Genomic DNA, 21325 nt, shown 5'->3' with positions numbered 1-21325 from the left:
TTTCTTTACTTGACTGTACTATCCTAGAGAGAAGATGACTGAAAGCAATGGTTACACATCTAATTTATCCACATTAGAGTTTAATTTCCTGCTAATAAGGTATTTAAGCCTTCAAGAAAGCAGCTTGCGGTCTTTGTAGACGTTTTAATTTTTGTGTACTATGTAAAAAGTAAGTACATTTTCAAAACGGGCTCTTACTGGAGATTTTCAAGAAATACTCAGGTTATTAAAGTGCTCAGTGTACTGCTCCTCTCCATTTCCCAGCATGCTTGATCTCTGGATGCTTGGTGTATCCAAATTTCCATGTAGTTTCCTTTCTTTGGCAGTGGGAAGCAGTTCCTCTTGTTGCTGATTCATCTCCATGTCTCTTGTGCTTCACTCCACTGAAATCTGGTTAGGTATGAGACAGACTCCGGTGGAATGAAGGACAACAGAACCCATGGATCGTCCTTATTTCACTTGGAAAATGCAGGCAAGCTCATCGCATGTTAATATACATCTTAGGGTAGTACAGCTGGTGCATCTGCAATGTTCAAATTCTACGTAGGAGGTGTGAAACTATCTACAATCCACGCTCATGGGAATGTAAGAGCCTGAATCTTTTGTTTGCTCACTGATTAATTTGTTTCCTCTTTCCCTCTTTTCAATTTTTACCTTTATCCCGTAACAAGTTGCCAGGTATGATTTGTAATGTTAACTGTGGGAAAAACTTACCAATGGATATGGCAATTCTCTATCTCTTGAAGGTCTTAAACTACTGAAAGCTTCTCCAAATGATATTCTGTAGCTCTACTGATGGAGAATTTACATTTTTTTAAGAGGGAGGTTCAACAGGATAATGTTCATAGTCCCTTCTTGCCTTAAACCTCCAAATCTACAAAACCCAAAGAATGCAGATAGACATTTTCTTCTACATGCCTGGTTGTATCTGCAATGCTGAGCCTGTGTTAAGCTACTGCTTTCCTTTAGCCTAGCTAGGGGAGAAATAATCTTTCTTATGAACGGCCTCACATGATATGGTAATTGGAGATGGATGCTGGAGGCTTCTTGTGATGCGTGGGCAGGCAGAACAGGGAGAACTCTGCCTGTCCCGACATGGTGGTGCCAACCTACCGCTGCTCTTGCACACACCTTAGTGCATCTGTGAATTTATGCTATGGGAGTGCCAGAAGCACTATGAAGATTTGAAGCCCTAAGCTAAGCGCTGTCCAAACCCTCCAGAAGACGTGTATCTTCTTCCAAAGAACTTCCTATCTGTGAAACAAAGAAAAAAAACTGTTAAAATATACCAAGTGCCTCTAATATACGAAGTGTACCCCAAGTGCCTAGTGAAATGCAGGGTCCAGTTCTGACGAGCAGCATGCCTTGGTACTCCCAAGCACTTGAATAGCTTAGGAAAATTTCAAATTTAGTTTGCTTAAACTTTGCAGCTTAGGAAAAGATTGGTTGGGATGCAAAAACTTGAAGATAAACTGCAATGCTTGGCTGCACTTAAAAAAGAAAAAAAAAAAAAAAAAGAAACCCGCTATGGAGGTGCTGATAGAGGATTTAACAGAACAAATAGCTTAGGGTGTTTCTCTCACTTTTTCTTTTCCTTTTAAACATAAACCTGCTGTCTGCTGCTGCATTGAAGCCTCTCCCTTTGCTTTGTCAAGACATGTTAAAAGCTTTTGGATAAGTCCTGAGAAAGAGTGGCCTAGGCAGGAACTCATCAACTGAAATTCCTCTATGCAATCCTGGCTTATTTGAAATGCCTTTTATCAGGCAAGTTGCAACGGGCTTCAGTGCCATAAATGCCTAATGCAGAGCTTCCAGCTATTAACCACTTGGTGCCTGGAATCCACTTTTCTGTTCTCTTGAAGGCAACAGCTGCAAATCTGGCTTTGTCTTTCTTTGGGAACAGCTCAGATTGTGAAGTCAAGGTGCATATCAACAAAGCCTCGCATAAAAACATGGTAATAAAAACCTGAAATACAAGCTCTAGAGGCCTGTATCTGACTGACTACCCCTCAATCTTGAATAACTCATTTAAACTACATTCAAGGTGAACAGTAGTGTCTTTTTTTAGCTTTTTTAATTAGGCACCATGAGGTCTTTGCTTCTCCTTGGGGAGAAGTCTTGAGAGTCAGGCTGCAGCCTGCTGCAGGGATCTCCTACCTGGGCAGCAGCTGCGATCCACTGCGTCCTCACAAGTGGCAGCCCTTTAAAGGTCAGATAAAGTGTAGTGGACTTCTCTGAACTTTAATGTGAGCAAATGTTTCTGTATTTCTCTCTCTATAGGGGGACTGAGAGATGCACTGACCAAGGTCTACAGCATTTTTGTTGTATTAAAAGTACTTTGCATTAGGCCCAGGGATTACAAGCCCTTGAAATTTTCAGTCCAATACCCCTCATGCTCCCAAAAGTGCCTGTAAATGGGATTCCTGGTTAGAAAAGTATATGATAACTTGTTTCACTGTAACATAGGCTTGCATTTAAAATTAGCATCAGTGAAACTACTCTCTGAAGCTGTCACCAAGTGTGACTGTCCAAAGCAATGCATTGCTACCCTTACCTGCTTCAGCTATGTCTGCAAATGACCTTTGCCCCAGCCTTTTCTAGGGAACATGCTCAAAGTGTGGTCTGCTCATTCTGGGTTTTCCATTGTTCTTTTTCACTCTGGTGTTGCTCCACACTTTTGCAAAGCCTTTGTTTAAAATCAGCTGCTATTGGTTTTTAGAGATAAAACAGCTTTCTATTCTCTTACTGCTGAGCCAGCTTTACAACACGGTAATTTAAATGTAGTCAGCTCTGCAACTGTGCGTTGCTTGCAGGAGAGGACCCCGTTCTTACAGCAGTAGCTGAAGTCATTTACAAAGCTCTGGTTCTGTTTTAAGTGACTGAGAAGGCCTTTGGACTCTTCTCTTTCACTCGTACACAGCAGCCAGAGGAAAGTAGACGTGCACAGCAGGGGAAGAAGCATCCTCAGGCCACTGGCTCCTCTGATCGCAGAGATAAGCTCTGCCTGCTCAGGAGAGTGCTCAGCCACCCTCATGCTTCAGCGTCCCTGAAGCCACCCGGCAGTACAGGAATTTAGGACTTCAGAGAACTTTGCAAACATCATTGAGCTCGTGTTTGTTTAAACTTTTCTAGGGAAAAATAACAAATTCACATTCTCAATAAGCTCTCCAATTTCTCATTGTATCTCTGGATAGATAAGAACCCATTTTTCAAGTGGTTTGCATAGAAAATTGAGTTAAAATCAACTCATTGAACTAAGCTAAACTGTTATATACGGCAGATCAAACCTGTTATTCGTTGCACTGGTATAAATCCAGAGCAACTCCGTGGGTTTTAATGGAATTACATGGCTCCTAATGAGCACCAGTGCAGTAAGTATTCTTAGGGGAGCTCTCGACGCATCATCAGTTGATGCTCTGAATAAGTTAGCTATTAATCGCAACAACTTAAAACACCAATACGAAACGCTTAAGATGTTTGCAATTTTCCCTCTTTAAGCCTCTTTCTTGGCCTCAGCTTCCAGACAGCAAAGGGCAGCGGCTCTGGTGTTGGTGCTGAACAAGCAGCAAGTGTCTCTGCTGCAGGAGCAGGACCGATACCGCTGGCTGCAGCCGCCTGCATCCTCCTCGTGCCGCAGCCTTCCAGAGAAACCCCGGCCATGCGCAAAGCCTCCCAGCCACGCCGCTCCCCCAGCTCCAAGCGTGGTACGCTGCGGGTGCCCCGCTCTGCACTCACCTGGCTCGTGAGCTGGGCACAACTCCCGGCTGGCAACTGCTTTACTGAACCCTTCAGCCGAAATAAAAAAACAAAAAACAAAAAAAAAAAACAAACAACTCAACAGGACAGAGGGCTATGGAGACAGGGAACTAAAATAAAACAGCTGGTAAATAGGTACTGTCAGTGGCTATGGTTTTCTTCTTTTTCTTCCTTCTGTTGCGCAGAATTCCAGGGGAGGTGGAACAGATGGGAGGAGAGGAGGGCTCCGTCGTTGGGTGCACCAGGCCGGCTTCTCCCAGCGGCAGGCAGCGAGCGGCAAGGTGCAGGAAGGAGACTTGGGGCGAGGGAGCGGGACGGTAGGGAGAGGAGCAGAGAGCTGTGGAGAGGCACCAAAAAAAAAAAAAGTGCAAGGGAGGGGAAAAAATCTTTAAAAAGCGCTGGAGCGGGCGAGGGGAAGTTCTGCCCACTTAAGGTGGTGTCCCCAGGTGCAGTCTTTATTTGCGCGCCTGCTCTGGGGGCTCCGCGCTCCCGCGGGCGCAGCCAATGGAGAGGGCGCGGCGGCCACGGCTCCTCCCCGCGCTCAGCGCCCGCGGCCTCCTCCTGCGTGGCCTCCCTGCCTCCTGCTCGCCTCCTTCCCTCCTGAGTGGCCTCCTTGCCTCCCTGCTCGCCTCCCTCCCTGCCTCTTTCCCTCCTGCGCGGCCTCCCTCCGCGCTGGGGCCGGCTGGGTGCACACCTTCCCCCAAGCGCGTCGCCTTGGCGAAAAGCGTGGAGCGGCCTCAAAGGAGGCAGCTGCGTTGCTTTTGCGTCTCCAAAGCAAAGGTTTCAAGGTGTCTTTTGCCCTTAGCAGGCTTAAAAAAAAACACACAACATTTATACTGCAACAGACTGGTTTGAAAGGAAGCGTTCGTGTTCTTCTCAGATCACACTGCCTAATTCTTGTACTTGCTTTCAGCATCACAGACACTTCAGTTTGGTTTTCCAGAGCTTGCTAAGGACCTGGAAAGCTTGTTGCAGAGCTAGCTCTGGAGCATGAAGCATGTCATGAGATCGAGGTCCCAGCATGATCCCTGTAAGCTATGGAGGAGGGCAGCTTTGTGTAGAGTTTGGTTATAGGGACTTTGGGACATCTGGGGATGTCGTTCAGAGTGTGCCAGTGCATTCATCTCAATTCTAGCTCTAAAGGAAATCTGTTTAAAACAAGACTCCAAGTTAACTTGTGTATTTTGCAAATCCCTTGAGTCTCTTCTTTATTTCTAAACTTTCATCCTTGACTTCCTTCCATGGGGTCCAGCTGCCCCATGCAGTTCCTCTTGCTCAGTCAGTCTTCAGTCTGGGAGCTGCAGCCAGCACTGGGTTTCTCTTCCCTGAGGGTTTGGGGCCCCACACCTTCAACCACATTTTGGGCTTTTGTGCCATCCCCGATGGGTGCTTGTGGTGCTGAGTGGGCGCTGAGCTCCTGGGGTGGCTGGGGCAGGGTCTGGCATCCAGCCTCCCAAACCATTGCAGTGGGAGTGCTCTGCAGGCCTGGCTCGTGGTGTCCATGCTTAATATTTTGCAAAAATATTCTGGAAGGCAAACTTCTTCTGGATTTTTAAGTCTCCCAATCTACAGAAATAAAAATATTTCAGTAAGCTTGCTGTTTTAATACAGCAGTGTGTAGGTAACTGAGTAAACATAAAATCTTCTCTATTTCTTTGCGTAGTGCTATAGTACCTCTCTTCCATGCCGTTTCCCACATAAGGACTGCTGCTGTTGTTTGCTTATTGGGTAAGCTGGAGATGCAAAATTCAAGCTGCTTTGGTTAGGACACAGGTCACAGGGTTTGTCTTTAATTCTGGTTGTGCTGAATTGCACTTAGCAGCAGTATCCATCACGACTACCTACAATTATAAATAAAATGCTTGGATTTTTGCCCCACTTACTTTAAATGTCAGGTTGAACATGTCGGCCTATAAATGTGTTTGCTGGAGTACTTCTCGAGAAAAAGAAGTCAAGGTTTTTCATACGTGAAATATGCACTGTAGATTATCACTATTGGGGTTATTTTTTTCAGGCTTATTGTACTTATTGCAAGCTTTTATTTTCTTAGGGCTCTGTGAAACAATAAGCCAAGTGCTTATTCGTGAAACTCAAGAGTTTTACGCTGCTGCACAGTTTGAAGCTAGGGCAGTAGTTCTCCTTGATACAAATCAGACCTTTATTTGCTACTGTAAAACAATAAAAATCTTTACAATTTACAACTACTGCCGTCAAGGACGGCTGTGGTGGGACTGGCTGCGGTGCGGATAGCTCGGTCAGAACATAAGGCTGCTCCGTGGTACCCACTCATTTCTGTTGCTTCCCTTAAGCTCTGAACACGTACCCGTTAGGTGGAAGAAGTTGCCAACACATCATAAAACTGCTGCTGCAAGCTCTCAAGCCTTGCTGATGGAAATATGTCAGGGGACGAAGGCTCTTCCCTGCGGTATCTGAACGGCACGTTGCACCTCGGGTTGGCTTCCGAGGAGGAAACCTGTGTGGTCTTGAAGGCTTGTCAGCTTTGACCTCTGAATTTGTCCAATAAATGAAATCAAATTATTTACTTGGTCTGCAGGTCTGAGACATCAAACACAGCAGAAGAAAGCTCAGGGCCACGTCTCTTGAAATTGCCTACTGTAAATTCAGTCCACAAGCAGGCAGAGAATAATTACTTGATGTTTTTCTCCCTTCGCCTCCAAAGTTTATTTATGATTGGTGAAAAACTGCTCTGTAAAGCAACTGCTTACCTAGGAGTAAAGATTAAATAGAGCCATCAGACTCTGCATTCCTAATATTTCCTATCTCTGAGAAATGAACCAGAGGGGAGCATTGTTCACTTTTATTTTGCATCCTTTCTGTGGCTGCTGTGCTGCAGTGTAACCGGCCTGCCCGCACCCTTTCCCCCTGCAGCGCTTACTCTCCTTCATGCATAAAGGGAAACAGTCTCCTAACCTTTCTGAAGCGAGGCCAAAAAAATGGTGTTTGATCACAGGGAGCCGGCACCTCCGCTCTGTTCCCCTGCAGCCTGCTCAGACCGGACCCGTGGGGGTCCCTGGGGAGCGTTGCCAGCGGGTCTGTGGGAGCACAGCTCAGTGCTCAGTGCCGGGGTGAGTGTGTGTGTTCAGTCAGTCCATTTCTGCAACTGCTCCTCACAAGGTGGGCATGTGCTGAAGCTTCTTGCTCTGAATAGAGGGAAATGCTAGCTGCGAAGTTAAGACTGAAGGCGGTAAGAGAGGGCTTTGTGCTCCAGAACAATAGCACAAAGGCAGGGCTGAGACTCCTCAGGTTTCTTTGAGGCTTATTCTCATACCATCACCTACCACTTGTCTGAGACTACAGCTCTATCTGAATTGCCAGGTAGTGTTATTTCTTTTTAAACGCAGCTTTAAAGGCACTTTTGCTTTCTAATGCTAGCTCTTCGCAGATTTTTGTTCTTTGCCACGTGGCAGCGCAGGGAATGCGTGGCAATTCATGATCCGCACAGCCTGCTCAGATGAGTTCTGCCCTTCACTGGCATGCAGACATCTCTGCGGTGTCACAGGTCACCCATAGTGACTTTAAGACTACACATCCTGGCGATTGCAAGGAAGAAGGCAAAGTGTGCTGAAATGTTTCCTGATGAATCACTTCTACGCTACATGGCGTTAGACCTGTAATGGTTTGAAATCACCAAGACTTCAGTTGTGCTCCTCGTTTAACAAGACATCAGTACAGAGGTCAAGCAACAGATGACAGGTTCCTGTAATTTTATTTTAAATATTCTCAGCCATAATTGCTTATTTGCAATTTGCAGAGGAAAGAAAACTGATTGCACCAACCTCTCTTGTCATCTTCACCCCATCCCCAGGCTCCACGCAGGTTTACATTCTCCCTTTCACTTCCAAATTTAAAAGAAAACACTGCCTCTATTCTCTTCCCATTCCCCCTTTGGCAATGGGAGTTGGCATTAGGTTACACACCTGGTTCTGCAGCTTAGTTAAATATCTGGCTCTTCCACATTAATACATCTGTTTTTTTCTTCCTTTAGAGGCATCCGATTTAACTGTAACGTGTGTCCCTGGCAGTCCTGAGCATCTTTTCTGAGAGTTCAGGGTTAATGAGCCTGCAGCAGAGCAGGAAGGCGCCCAGCTTCCCATCCCTGGGATACCCAGGGAGCAGGGCTCCTTCATGCTCAAAATCACAGCTTCTGGCCACAGGGATTATATGGCAAAGCAGGCTGTTAGGACTTGAGGATCTCTTGGTCTCTTTTAGTTGTTCTCCCTTTGTTCTGCTCTTTGATTGCTAAAGAAGTAAGCAGAAAAAGGATGGAAGCTGGAGAAAAGGAGGAAGAAAACCATTTTTTTTGGGGGGGGGGGGATTTGATTCTGTCTTTGCAACAGGGACCATTTCTGTGTAAATACTTGCTTCTTTAAAAGAAGGAAGTTTCTGAGAAAAAAATATTTGTATTTTTTTTTCTTTTGTGCAGCTTTATTGAGTTGCTTCAGAAGGCATCACTCACTTCAGGCCCCGCTGCAAATAGCCAACAAGCTGTAACCTGCTCTCTTGCTGTTGCTTCTAGGGGCTGTGCCCGTGTTTCAACAGAGCACTCTGGCTTTATAAAAGGCTGCTGGTGACACATCGCATTAGCTCTGTGTTTTCCACGAGTCTTTATGGGATGACAAACTAAGGCTGAGTTTAAGAGCATGCCTGGGGGTGCTGAGACACCGGAAAGGATCTTTTTGCTTCTGCAGTACAGCAGAAATCTGGAAAGCTCACAGTTTCTTCCATAGCATTTTTAAAATTTTGCTGTTTCAAGCTTGCACGTTCTCAGAAGTATGAGAGATGAGCTGGCTAAACCCTGATGTGTTAAACCAAGAAAATGAGGGAAGCCCAACCTTTAAGGGTAGATGAGCTGGTCTTTGCTGCTGCTTCAGTAACTGGAAGAATAAGTGTTGATGCAGTGCACATTTGTGTTGGTGAAAAAGTGACTTTTGACAGGAACAGCTAGGAAAAATGCATAAATTTGAGCATGAAAATGCCAACGTACACGGCTTGGCATTGTCGCAGTTAGCAGGATGCAGTCGCATTGATGAAGTGAGGTAGTGTGGACACGGAGCTGCTTCAGAAGACAACGAGGCACCTTCGTGCCAACAGATCTTCTCCTGAGAGATCGTGTGCTGCTGTCTGCTTCTTCCTGTGCTTGCTGCTGCCACGGCTGCCCCAGTGGTACGAGGTCCGTAGCAAAGCATTGCGGTGGTGCCGGCTCCCAGTGCTGCTGTGAGCACCTCTGGGGAGAGGAAGAGACTCTGCAGCTGCTGCCCTGTCTCTGCTGAGGCTTCCCAAAGGGGCTGTCATAAGGGAAGGGCTTAAATAACCTTCAAAGAAAATAATTAAAGATTGATTATACCGTAATTGTTAAACAGTGTCCCTAGGCTCTGGAGGTAGCAGACCTTCCTTTTCTTCTCTGCATTTGAAGATAAGAAGGAATGACCCTGCTTTAATTATTGGCAGGTTGCTTGAATTTTCTTTGTCTAAAAGGAGCCCAAACCTGAAATTTAGCGTGGTGCATGAATTTCCACTTTAGAACATAACTAAGTGCTGTTAAGATTTTGCTTGGTCTTTGGGGCTGGATTTAAAAATAACAGCATTAGAAGATGGATAAAATATGGGCTTTGGTTGTCAATTTTTTCTCTTCATTTATAGGTTTCAGTTCTGCAATATTACATGGCTACCCAGCTCGTGCTTGTGAGTAACCCTAACAGCCAAACAGCTTCATGCATGATGCAACAAATCAATGCGTGGGACAACTTTAATGAGTCACGTTTTAATAATCAGTCAGAACAGCAGTCTTAAAAGCATTTTGGCTGGGGTGACCAACTCAGGCTCGTTGGGCTCAGTGCATTTGAGCATTGAAGTCCATCTCAAACCATCCTGAACAAAGGTATTTATACCAAATTCCACGTTTCAGGCCAGTGTGCTCCAGAACTATTAGACAAAACAGGGTCTGTGCTCACAGGTTGCTTCACAATTAAAGCTCTCTGTGCACACTTGGGTCTGCACGCTTCATTTGGTAGCAAGAAGGCAGAATGCTTCATCCTGCTGACAAGACTAAGGCAACAAGAATTTAAAAATAAACCTTTTAAGCTGATGTATGAGGCCCAAAGCCACCAAAGCGCTGTTCAGGAGTGTGCTTTCCAGCTTGGTGATTTGAGGGGAGGGGGAGGCAAGAGAAAAGAGAAGAATCTGGGCATCTACCCTCATAGGGAATGAATTTCTAAGCCACAAAGATGAAATTTCTAACTTTTCTGTAAATTTTAATGCCGTCGTGATGCGCTGCAAGAAACATCTGGCCTTGTTGTAGCCATCACTCTGTGGAGGTTTCTACCTCTCTGTGCACAGCTGCATTTTAGGAGCCTGTCTGCGTGTTCCCAGGCTGGAGCCTTGCCTGCTGCTCGCTCCCAACCAAATGAGATAACTGATGGCAGAAATTCAGGACTGAGGAGGGAACCTATCAGGAAGCTGATAGAACTGAATCACGGATACAGATATATGTCTACAGAGATCTGTGTTATTTATACTATAAAAACGTACAGAGAAGCATAGCACAGGGTGGAAAACTAAATTACTCAGAAACCTATTACCTGGAAAATACGGAGGTAATATTCCTCCCTCTGTTCAGTTGTTTAGAGCAACACTAAAAACTTGTATTCCGCAATAACAGGCATTTTAAGGAATCTGATAACTCTTGTGGGTGGGAGGGACAGAGGGACAGCTTCCAAGGAGGCTGCAGACTGCAAGCACAATATTTTTGGTTTTTTATTTTAAACTAGGAAAGCCACGAACAACAAGCCAAGTCTCTCTGAAAACACTACGGGCACACAGCTCTGGCTACGCCAACTGTAAATCCCAAGTATGTCTGAGGAAGATAAATAAATTGTATTGCTTTAAGCCCAATCTGATGGGAGACCAGGCCCAAAACTTACCCAGGGCCTTCACCCTCAGCAGAGCGTCAATTCCTTGCTCACTCCACCTAAACAAGGCACGCTGCCTGCCCTTCTAGAAGGCTTTTCCTGAAAGCTGTTGGATTTCAGTTTCCTTCCCCTTACCTGGCTCTAGCAGACCACTCGTGTGAGGTTCTGCTCAGCGTGCAAATAGATGAAGAGAATATTGCATTTCACAGCTAAGCAAACAAAGCAAAATGGGGGCAGCTCTGCAGCTGGTGGGCTAATGCTGGAGCACGGCAGCCCTTAGTGCGCGGGGTGCTGCAGTGTGCGGGGCTGAGCTCAGGGTTTCAGGAGCAGCTGGCTCTGACTGCTACCATGTTCCTATTTAGGGGACGGATGGGAGAGCTCCTGACAGGTCTGACATTATTTGCAGATGGAGTTTTCCCCCAGTTCCTGCAGTTAATCTATTTGTGACTTCACGCAGGTTAGGTTTCATTTCCTGCAGTGGCGCTTTCGTTACCTTCAGCATGTGCCAGCACGTTCCTGTCAAACAGCTGCGTTCCTTCATTATCATTTGAAACAACAGCTCCTCTTCCTGCAGCAAACCTCGGCTCTCCCAGGATGGAGAAGATGCAGGGGAGCTGTATCCTCAGGGACTCCCTGCTCATGGGACGGGCTGGCCAACGCCGAGAAGGATTATATAAAGCAGTCAGCGTAGGTGTGCATCGCCTGGAGAGCGCTCCTTCCACCGTGCTGGGAGTGCTGGTGGCTGTAAGGAGGGGTGTGAGTCCCAGGAATCCATCCCCGGGCTCAAAGCAGTCCCTGTACACAGCGGCCTGTTCCCCTTGTGGGGCTGGGGCACAGCGTGCTGGGAGAGCCCTCGTGGGCAGCCCCTGCTCCAGCAGAGGTTCCCCTTGCAGGGAGAGCAGGGTCAGAGTTTTCTCACAGGAAAGCAGAGGGTGCCACAGGCAGTTGTAGAGCCTCACTGATGGCCTTGCCTTTTTTGTGCCAGTTCCTAAATAATGGATTTGGGCATAAATGGCTTTCTTGTGAAACCCTGTGCATTGCTGCACCAGGACGATGCAGTCGCTGTTTATGAGAATCTTTGTGTTCACAGAGCAGTGACACCAGCACTTCTCACTGCCATCCGTATGGCAGCCACAGGTGCCACCAAAGCTGGGTCTTAAAATGGGGTAGAGAAAAATACGAGTTTAGCTTGGATAAATATCCTTGGCTTCTGGAGGGTTTTTCATAGTGTTTGAGCCTTTTCTGATACTTTTTTTCTAACTCCGTTTACTGGCAGCGTTAAGTCAGAGCATGGCAAAACTGGGTTTTATGGCTTGGGCAAAGCTGAGAACTGCAAGAAGTGTGTTTTCTGTTTTCATTTCTTTTTCTGTTTTTACTGACTGAAGTGGATAACAACTTTTACAAGTTTCTGCAGCCGTTAACTGTGCATCTGCCCGTGGCTCTGCGTGCTAGGGGAAGTCTCTCCCTGGCATTTGCCAGATGCAATTAAGAGAGCATCCTCGAGGAAGTGCCAGTGCTGGGGACACGTTGCCAGCCCCGTCCTGCTGCAGCCCACTCCCTCCTCCAAGCGGGCACCGAGCTCTCCCCTCGGTGTCTCCGTGCCCCTCGTGCCCCTCTCTGGCCATGGGACGTGCTGGTTTCCTGGAGGTCGGTGGCAGGCAGAGCCCTTCCTGCGAGCACCCCCGATGTGTTGCGGCACGCCGAGCTGCGCAGCTCCGTCAGCTCCTTCTTGGCCCTTTGTCTGCAGCTCAGAGCGCAGCTTGGGAGTAACCCGAGCCCTTCCCTTGTGCCGACGTGCAGGCACACGCTGCCTTATCGAGCCCCGATCCCAGCCCCAGCCAGGGACACGCCTTTGGGAACGTTCCTTTCTGCAGCATTATTCAGCTCGGGGCTGTCTCGACTTGTTCTGCCGTGCTCCCCGGACCAAGCGTGCAGCAGCCAGGGCGCCGTGCGTGTGAGCTTTCAGTGCACCACAAAGTCCCCTCAGATCCAGGCCAAATGGCTTGGTGTTCAACTGCAGGCGTGCTGCTTTGCTGTGTGTGCCCTGCGTGTGGGCTTCTGGAGGGCTAGGAAAATCCAGACACTGCCCCAGACAGCATGTTTTCTTAAGTATGGATCCCAGCTTTATCTGAGTGGGGTATGTTAACGTGCAGGTTCTTCTATATGGTGTCTAAATCAATAATTTTTAGTTTCAGGCTTCGTTCTTCTGACCAAGTCTGGTCCTGGCAGCATTTAGGAACACACACATGGAGGCCGGCAGCTGTTTAACACCGTCTGAAATTTGAAGCATGCTGCGCTGAAGGGAAAAATAATCATTTCCATTTCTAGCAGGTCCGCAGGCAACATCTCCAAAGGCAAAGGCACCTTATTAAGAGTCTGTGAAACTTCCCTTACAAACCCTGCGTCGTGGCCCACCTGGAAATGAACGGGAGAGGTGAGGCACTGCCGCAGGCTGCCTGTGGGACCGCAGCACGGTGCGGGGCAGCTGGGGTGCAGCCAGGGCCGAGCTCAGGTCAGGGCTGTCAGAGCCGAGCCCTCCAGCCTCCTCCTGGCCTCTGGCGTGTGGGAACGATCGCATCCCTCTGTTCAGGGCTGTGCATTAAAATCCAGGATGGATGATTTTAATCGTTCTGCATAATAGCTGATGTTCTGATCTTCATGTAGATTGGGGGGAACAGAAGAGCACTCGTCTATGTGTGGCTTTCGTTTAGCAGGAGATGAAAGGGTTCAGAGCAATATTTAAAACAGATGCCTCCGCTTTGCTGGAGGTCACTGGGACTGAGGCCCAGCCAACGCTAATATTGCTAATTGACTTATTTGGGTTAGAAGCGTGATGTTTTTACCCGGGCAGTTATTTAGGGACATCCCCACGAGTGGCAGGTTGCGAGCCGGCCGCACCGCAGCAGACATCGCTGCCCCAGGTTGACAAGAACAGGTCCTGGTGGTGAGTGGTGTCTGCGTAACCCCAAACCTGCCCCCGTGCTGCACCGACCGCCCTGCTCTGCCCGCTGGGGCAGCTGGAGCAGTAAAATGTGCTTGGCAGTGGCTGAAGCACGCGCGTTGAGCTGCATGCACCTTGCAGCGCTGTGTGAACCGGGACCCAGCCGGCCCCCGCGTGTCAGCAGTAACAGCCGAGTGCTGCTGGGCCACCTCTGCAGGGCTCGTGGCTCCCATTTGAGCTTTTCCCTGAGTCTTCTCCCTTTCCCACTGTGGGATGCATAACTCGAGGGCATATTCGCTCAGTGAGCAGTATCTACCCAAGTAACTTTGACCACACCTTGGGAAAAGAAAAAAAAAAAAAGAAGTGCAAGGTACTCTACTTGCAAATGATGGGCTGTTATTACCTTCCAGCATCGCACAAGCAGAAGACTTAAAAAGGATGCTATGCACTAATCTACTCCTCTTGCATTATTTACTGTTGCAATGCATATTCCCATGCTCTCCCGTCTAAGGTGACATCTTAGCTCTGGATTTTTGATGACAACAATTATAATGAGATAAAGGAAGACAGGCAGCTCAGGTTTGATTGGGATCCCTTTGCCTTTTTAAAAATTGAAGATTTCTAACTCTCAGCAAAGTCCCCGCTGCGTGAGCCTGTGTTTTACATTCTGCCTTTTTGCAGAACTTGGTCTGTCGGGGCTGTGTGCAGGGTCCCAGTATGCCAATGTTCTATTAATGATTTAGAATGAGATGTTAGATTCCCTCTCCTGATGTTATCTGGTATTTTCATGTTCTGAGAGGGCATTTTTGGATGTGCAAGAAACCAGTGTTGAATATAAACATAGATAATACTTTAGGGAATCTGTTTCATTCATGAAAGGGTGAAGGCTGCTTCACAGTTAATTTTGTTTGTTTGTTTGACAAAGGGATTTATCTTGACTCAGAATGGAGAGAAGGGAATTTTGCAGACACCGTAGGTGTTCCCAGAAAAAAAAAAACAAGAGCCACTGCTCTCCATCCCTTTGAAAAAAGTGCAGAATTCTTCCTTTGCAAAGCAGAGCCAGAGCACCCAGGGGCTGAGCTCGAAAGCAATCAAGAGAATTGACACCAAAACCATGCCCCCTCCATTCAACCCCCTTTAGCTGAGGTTGGCTCTGTTCACTGTGGAGGAGTTATTCCAGATTTGTACCAGCACAGGGAAGCAGAAGCTAAGGCTGAAACCCTGCCAGTATTTCCATGCCCTGCTTCTCCCTGAGCCTTTTTGTGGCTGAACTGTTCTCTGGCTCTGGCTGGCTGTTCTGTCCAGTGAAATCTGCAGCTGAAGCTGGAGGGGGCTTGTGTCTAAACACAAGCAGTGCTGGTCCCCGACTCACACTTTGCAGCAACTGTCCTTCAATACCACCAGCAACACCCAATGGCACAGCTAAGCTCTCATCCAGGTTGAATTAATTTCTTTTTTATCTAGGCAGCGAACATGAAGCAACTTGCTTCATCGATGTATTGCTGTGGAATTACTGTGGCAGAGGCATCAGGCAGCCAGGGGAGTCTGACATCAGTCACTGTCCTGCAGGTACACGCAGTTTCTCAATCACACGCAAGCTGTTCTTTGTCTGTACTTGCAGAACCTCGCAAAGCCACTGGATTTGAGAAGCTGGCATCCACTCCTGCTGCAAAGCTCAAATGAATTCGACCCGTCAGATCCCACATTTGTGTTTTTCACCGTGTTTTCATTGTCGTGCAGTGAGCTGGTGCTTTCACAGCTCACCGAGGAGCTCTGCACCAGGCTCGTGTGGGACCGCAGCGTCTCCTGCATGCAGCAGGTGATGGAGGAAGGTTTGCTAACAGCTGCCTGGGCTTAAGTGAGTGGTTTGAGAGGCACAGCAGAGCTCAGCGCGTGCTGGCCTTACACTCAGATCTCCCTTATGCCGCAGGAAGGGGTGTTGATGCTGTGTAGGTGACACCAGATGTCCTCAGGGGACGGTCTCTGCCTGTGGCTGCCCACATTCGCTGCCTGCTGACTCACTGAAGCGCGCTATGTGAGCTGTGGAGCAGCGGTCGTACGGCCTCACCTTTGCTCTGTGCCTGTTCTAAGTCTGGGAAGGGAATAAGAGACACCGATATTCGCGTCTCTGCTGCTCATTTATTCCTGTTGCAGGCCTGTAGAAGTACAGAAATACATACCCAAGCATATAGAGAAAACATTGGTCCAGTAGGTATTAGTGAAAGAATAAAAATCAGTACTTAAAATCTTACCACTATTTTCAGGTTTATATATATATATATATTAAAAAAAATAACCCCGATGGGTATCATCCATTACCCAAAAGGCAGCACAACTTGTGGGAGGATACGAGGTAGTCCACGAGGTCTGTTTTTCCTTCTGAGTTCTGGGAGCGGAGAATATGTTGTAAGGGGTTCAAGCTCATTTGTATTTTAAAGCTTCTTATTTGGTAGTGCAGGACCAGGGGCTACATCTTCAGCTGGCATAAATCTGCCTGGCTGCATGGAGATAAACTGATTTACGCTGGCTGAAGATCTGGCCCTGGATGTAAGAAATGGAAGCAGGTGGATGTAATTTCTCTAAATTTCCACTCAAGCTGCACATGCCTGGAGCATCAGAAATTGAACGGCACTTTCCCTAAGAGTAAAAAAGTTATTAGCTTCATATTTGTGTTAGTGCTTCACTGCCCTCCCTCTTGACTTGATCATCGCACGTAGCCACGGGCTGTCTCTAGCAATGACTCTGTCTCCCCAATAAAATTAAAAATCACTTTTGTTTCATATCTTTTTAATCAGACGTGTCCTTTTTAATAAAGGACTCCGCTCTTTAACGGGTGATGCGCTGATGAACAGCAGGCTCGGAGATTATTGCATTTCCCTGATTTGAATTTCCCTTCTGCATTTTCGCTGTAACAATAAAGCTAAGTAGGAACCCCTGAAGACTCTGTACATGCAACACAAACACAATTTTGCTACCACTGATGGGTTGAAATGGATGTCCAGTGTAAGTGGACGCGTGGCTGTTGTGCACTTAGAAGTGAGGAATAGATTTTATTCCTGAATGTGTAATATGGGAAAGAAGAGAGGTACAGGTTCGGGAGCCTACAGGCCAGGTCCCCAAGTTTCAGTGCAGTTAATGGCATTGTGAGAGCTGAGGTTCAGCCCCGCCGTAAACAATTAATGCCTTCGGGCTAAGTGCTCATAAAGGAAATAAGGACAAGGTACAGTGTGGGAGGGAAAGAAACACTCCTGTGGCCACTGGCATTGTGCACAGAAATACGTGCACAGGTACGTGCAGCTGCTGGCTAGATGAAGTCCGGATATCTAGCTTTTATTTTTATTTTCACCTTGTTTAGAATTCTTTCATCTGCAGCACAAGTGCTAGCCCTGCAGCACAAGCGGAGCTGAGCCCTTGGGTAGGACAGCGTCCCCGTTTAGCTGTTGCACTACAGCTGGTATCTCCCCGCTCGTTGCAGTGCTCTGCAGCACCCACGGTGCTTTATCCTCACCCGTGGGATGGAGCCTGGGGGAGGTGTCTCAGCTGGGGGCATGCCAGCAGCCTGCAGGAACTCTCCTGGGCTTTGTTTTGTCTTTAATGTCTTTGCTGCCCACAGTCCCTTGGTCACCAAACCAAGTGGTGCCCTGAAATCCAGATCCCAGCGTGCGGCCCGTGCATGAACGTGTTCTCCAGGAGCTCCTGTGCTCTCTGGGAACACCAGGGGGGTTTGGGGGAAATTCCAGTTCCAAAAGCAGGGACCAAACTGCATCCCACTGCGGGTAACTGCAAGCTGCCTCTGCAGTCATGGGAAATCCCAGCTCCTCCGTTTGCTGCTCCGACCCGTCGGGAGGTGTGGTTCTGTGGGCCTAGGCAGCTCCTGGGTGTGCTGGTGGGTGAAGGCACCGTGGTATAAATACCATAAGAAACATTTTAAGAGCCTCTGGTGGAAAGAAGTGTGAGATAAAGGGAACGGGACAAACCCAGCGATCATCCAGGCAAGGTCAGCAGCACTTGCAGCATCGCTGACACGTCTATGGCTGCAACTCAACCAGCTTTCATAGCTGGAAATGTAATTCCCTCCTTCTGTTTCATCTACTAAACTGCAGTGAGAGAAAATTTGGGTTGTGTCTCGTGTTTATGTCAAACGGGCATCTTCCCTCCCTGCTGGGGCTCAGAGGTGCTGTGTAACCACGGCTGAAAATGAGCCCAGCATAGGGCGGTGGGCATGAGATTTCCTCTGTCATTAGCTGTTTGAGAAGTAGGAACTCCTAGCCATATGAAGGGGCTGGGGGCTGGGGGTGCTGGAAGTGCTGCAGGTGTGGGCTGTGTGTGCCCCTGCTCCTCGAGCCCACAGCACTCGGGGAGTGCTAAAATTTCTTTTAATTAAGCCCGAACCTCCAGCTCCCGCTGCTACTCGTGTGCTGTGGTTTGTGGGGTTTTCCAGCCCAGAAAGCATAACTGTGGGCTATGTTTTCCGGGATGGCAGAGGAAAGGCGATACAGTTGCAGCCGTTTTGCATACCTCTGATCCTGGGGCTGCTCTGTGCCGGTTCATTCCCGTGGCACAAGTTCCAACAGCCCCGCGCTGCCCAAATCCACGCCGGGAGCTGCGCAGTTCAAGGCAGGCGCTGCTGCATGGGGCTGGGGCCGTGGCCTGTCCTTACACAGGGCTCAGCTCTCTCCAAGTGTGCAGCAAGCAAAGTTTAAAGCAGAAAATACCCTCAAATACCTGACTGATTTCAGCAGGTTTTCTTTTGCTTTATCAGCCCCCTGTGGCAAATTTGGCAGAGGCTTATGATGAATCATGGCATCGTTTTCACGGTTAATTAAGGGAAGGGAAGGTACAGTTAACGTTGAGCTGTCGTACTGGGGGATATTGCATTAAATGCCCACCCTGCTCCTAGGTCTTACAGCAGGAAAGTTCTTAATATTCAGGCTGTGGTCGAGGCTTTGCAGCACTCCCTCCTCATTCATTCAGGCGTCATCCTCTGTAGGCCTGGCGGACTTGGTTGGCACGGGGTGGAGGCAGGACAGGACGTGCTGCCACCAGGAGCGATGCCCCCGAGGTGTGAGCAGCTCTCTGAAAAATGCTTGGTGGAGGAGCTGAGGAGTAAATCCTTGTCTGAGCACTGGCTGCGGGTCGCTGCTGGACCCTCTCAGCCGGTGCCAGCACTGCTGCAGTGGCACTGAGGCCTCTGCTCATTTATAGAAGGTGAAAGTTTTTTTTTAATGGATGTGGACAAGCAAATAGGAAGAGAAGTTAACAAAGTTAACATGCGTTTTCAGATTTCTGTGAAAGTTAGAAGTACTGTGGGCATTCGCCTTTTGGAATAGGCTGTGCTCTTTCTCTCGTGGCGTTTCATGTGCTTCCTCCCACTGTTTTTCTTCTTCTGTGGCTGAGCAGTGATGGAGAGGATTGGATTCCAGGTGCGTGAGCCATAAGACGTTTACTGGTTGGGGTTCAGAAATTCCTACCCTGGGGTGGAGGGGGAAGTTAGAGGGAGGAGAAGAAAAAGAAGAGAAATGAGAAAATAAAGTAGGCTCCACCACCTGCCATGTAATGATCAGTTGTGGAGATAAGGCTGTTTTAAGGCGCATTCCAGACATATGGGTCCTGCCCAGACACAGCACAAAAGAAAAGAGAGACTTAAAACAACAGCCAGCTCCTCCTACCCCCGGATCAGGTGCGCACACACATAAGAGAATAGCTAACCCTAATAAAAGCCTTTCTCCTGGCCGATGCTTTTTTTTTTTTTTTTTACAGTTTTAATTCTAAACCCCTTTAAGCACACAGGCACATCCAGCCCCTCTAATCAAGTTGACACCTGTCACCGGGGCTTAAACCTGCAGGATCCAAAGCCAATCCAGCCTGATACCACCCGCAGGAGCTGCTGGCAAGTGCTGCGTGGGGACTGCAAAATGCCACGGCCCCCTCGGTGATCGTGGCACAGGTACTTGTCTTGGGCGTTAGAAAACTCAATGAAAAGCAGCCACACAGCTCTCCAAACGGGAACATCCCCTACAGCCATGCCACGTGCTGTGCGCCTCAAAATTCAAGCAGGCTGAGGCTTTCATGTCCCACCTCGTGCAGCCATCACACAAACGTGGGGCCTGCTTCTGCTCCCCAGGAGCCTCCTCCTTTATATGTTTTTGAGACGCTGCTGATGGCGCTGTAAATTTACGTCTCCGAGGTATGCGGCACGTCTTGCTGGGTGACAAGGGGAATATAAAGTTGCTAATTCACCGGGATTTGTCCTGGAGAAAACCGAGGAAGGAACAATGGGTAATTGTAGCAGCGTCTTAGGAAAATGCCAGTGTGATAAAAGTGGAATCACCCAGTAAAAATGTGTCGTAAAGCTCCTAAATTTCAGCCTCACTTGTCATGCTGTCGCCAAGTAAATTTGTTCTCTGTTGGACTGTAAAAATCAAGTGGTAAACACCGGCATTTGATGCAGGAACGGGAACACTGCAAGGCCAAAAATCTGTCTTGAATTGCAGAGAGAGCTGAGGCAGGGGATGTCTGTTTCTTCTGGAAAGACAATTAATAGTAGAAAGTAAGAGAATTAACATTCGAACAGTTTCGAAATTCTCTAAAATTAGTACTGGTGTGTGTTAATAAGTGCAAAACGTGAGGTTACACCGTGTGTGAGTGATGACCAAAGGGAAGCACGCAGGAAGCATCACCTCACCTTGCTGTCCTCTGTACTTACGGAACATGTGCTCAGGTTAATTACAGCAAAAAATAGCTAATTCTTATCCAATCAAGGAATTACTTTTCCCCCAAGGACCTTACTGACCTTATTTCCCCTGTTAGAGGCTGCAGTTACCAGGGGGACGCAGGGCGGGCTGGGTCCGAGCAGCTCCCGCTGCCAGCACCGGGCTCAGCTCCCCGCGGGGCTCCGCAGCGGCAGCGCCGCCGTTCCCGAGCTCAGAAATCCCGGCTTAGTTTCAAATCCACACCCGAGTTCACTTGCTTAAGATTGCTGTAGTTACTTTATCTGAGTCTTGTGAGTACGATGCCTGTTGGCCCAAGTGGAGAGCGAGGGGAAGTGTTAGATAAGCTGAGATTTTGGGGGGAGGAAGTTCAGGCCATTTTCTTTTCCAGGTTATATTTTTAACATGAGGGGAATGATTTGGAAATGCAACAGCAATGCTAAGAAGAAAGTAGGGAGATGCAGCTGCTAACGCCACATTCCTTCATAAATATTCCATGCGGAAAGAAATGAAACTGTGGAACTTAAAGAATTAAAATCTCTGCTGCCATTTTATGCTCTGCCCCTGGCATTTCACCCTCAGTAACAGATGATCTCTCTTTACAAATAACTTGCCTTAAAATTAAATCCTTGTGAGCGTTCTTGTGCCCTCCAGTAAAGGAACTTTATTTCAGCTGCATCTTCAGAACCCTAAAGAGGAGGAGGCTGAAAAGGCAGCGAGGGGCGGGCAGCCTGGGGGTCCCTGCCTGCAGGCAGTCCCCCAATCTGCCAGGGGTCACTCGTCCTCCCCAAGGCTGTAGCTGGATGCACCACACAGCTCATGAATCACCTGGGACAATGCAAAGTGGAAAAATAGCACTTAAAAAAAAAAAACTCATTCCTTTCTTCCATGTTATTTCTCTCACAGTGATTTCTGGATCTGTCCGGGAACCTCTCCCCAGACCACCTCCTCGTCCCGTTGTGCACTTACACAAAGAATTGCAGCATCGA

This window comes from Aythya fuligula, chromosome 25, assembly GCF_009819795.1.
Source record: "Aythya fuligula isolate bAytFul2 chromosome 25, bAytFul2.pri, whole genome shotgun sequence".
In the NCBI taxonomy this organism is placed as follows: domain Eukaryota; kingdom Metazoa; phylum Chordata; class Aves; order Anseriformes; family Anatidae; genus Aythya; species Aythya fuligula.
This window is presented reverse-complemented; position numbering follows the sequence as displayed.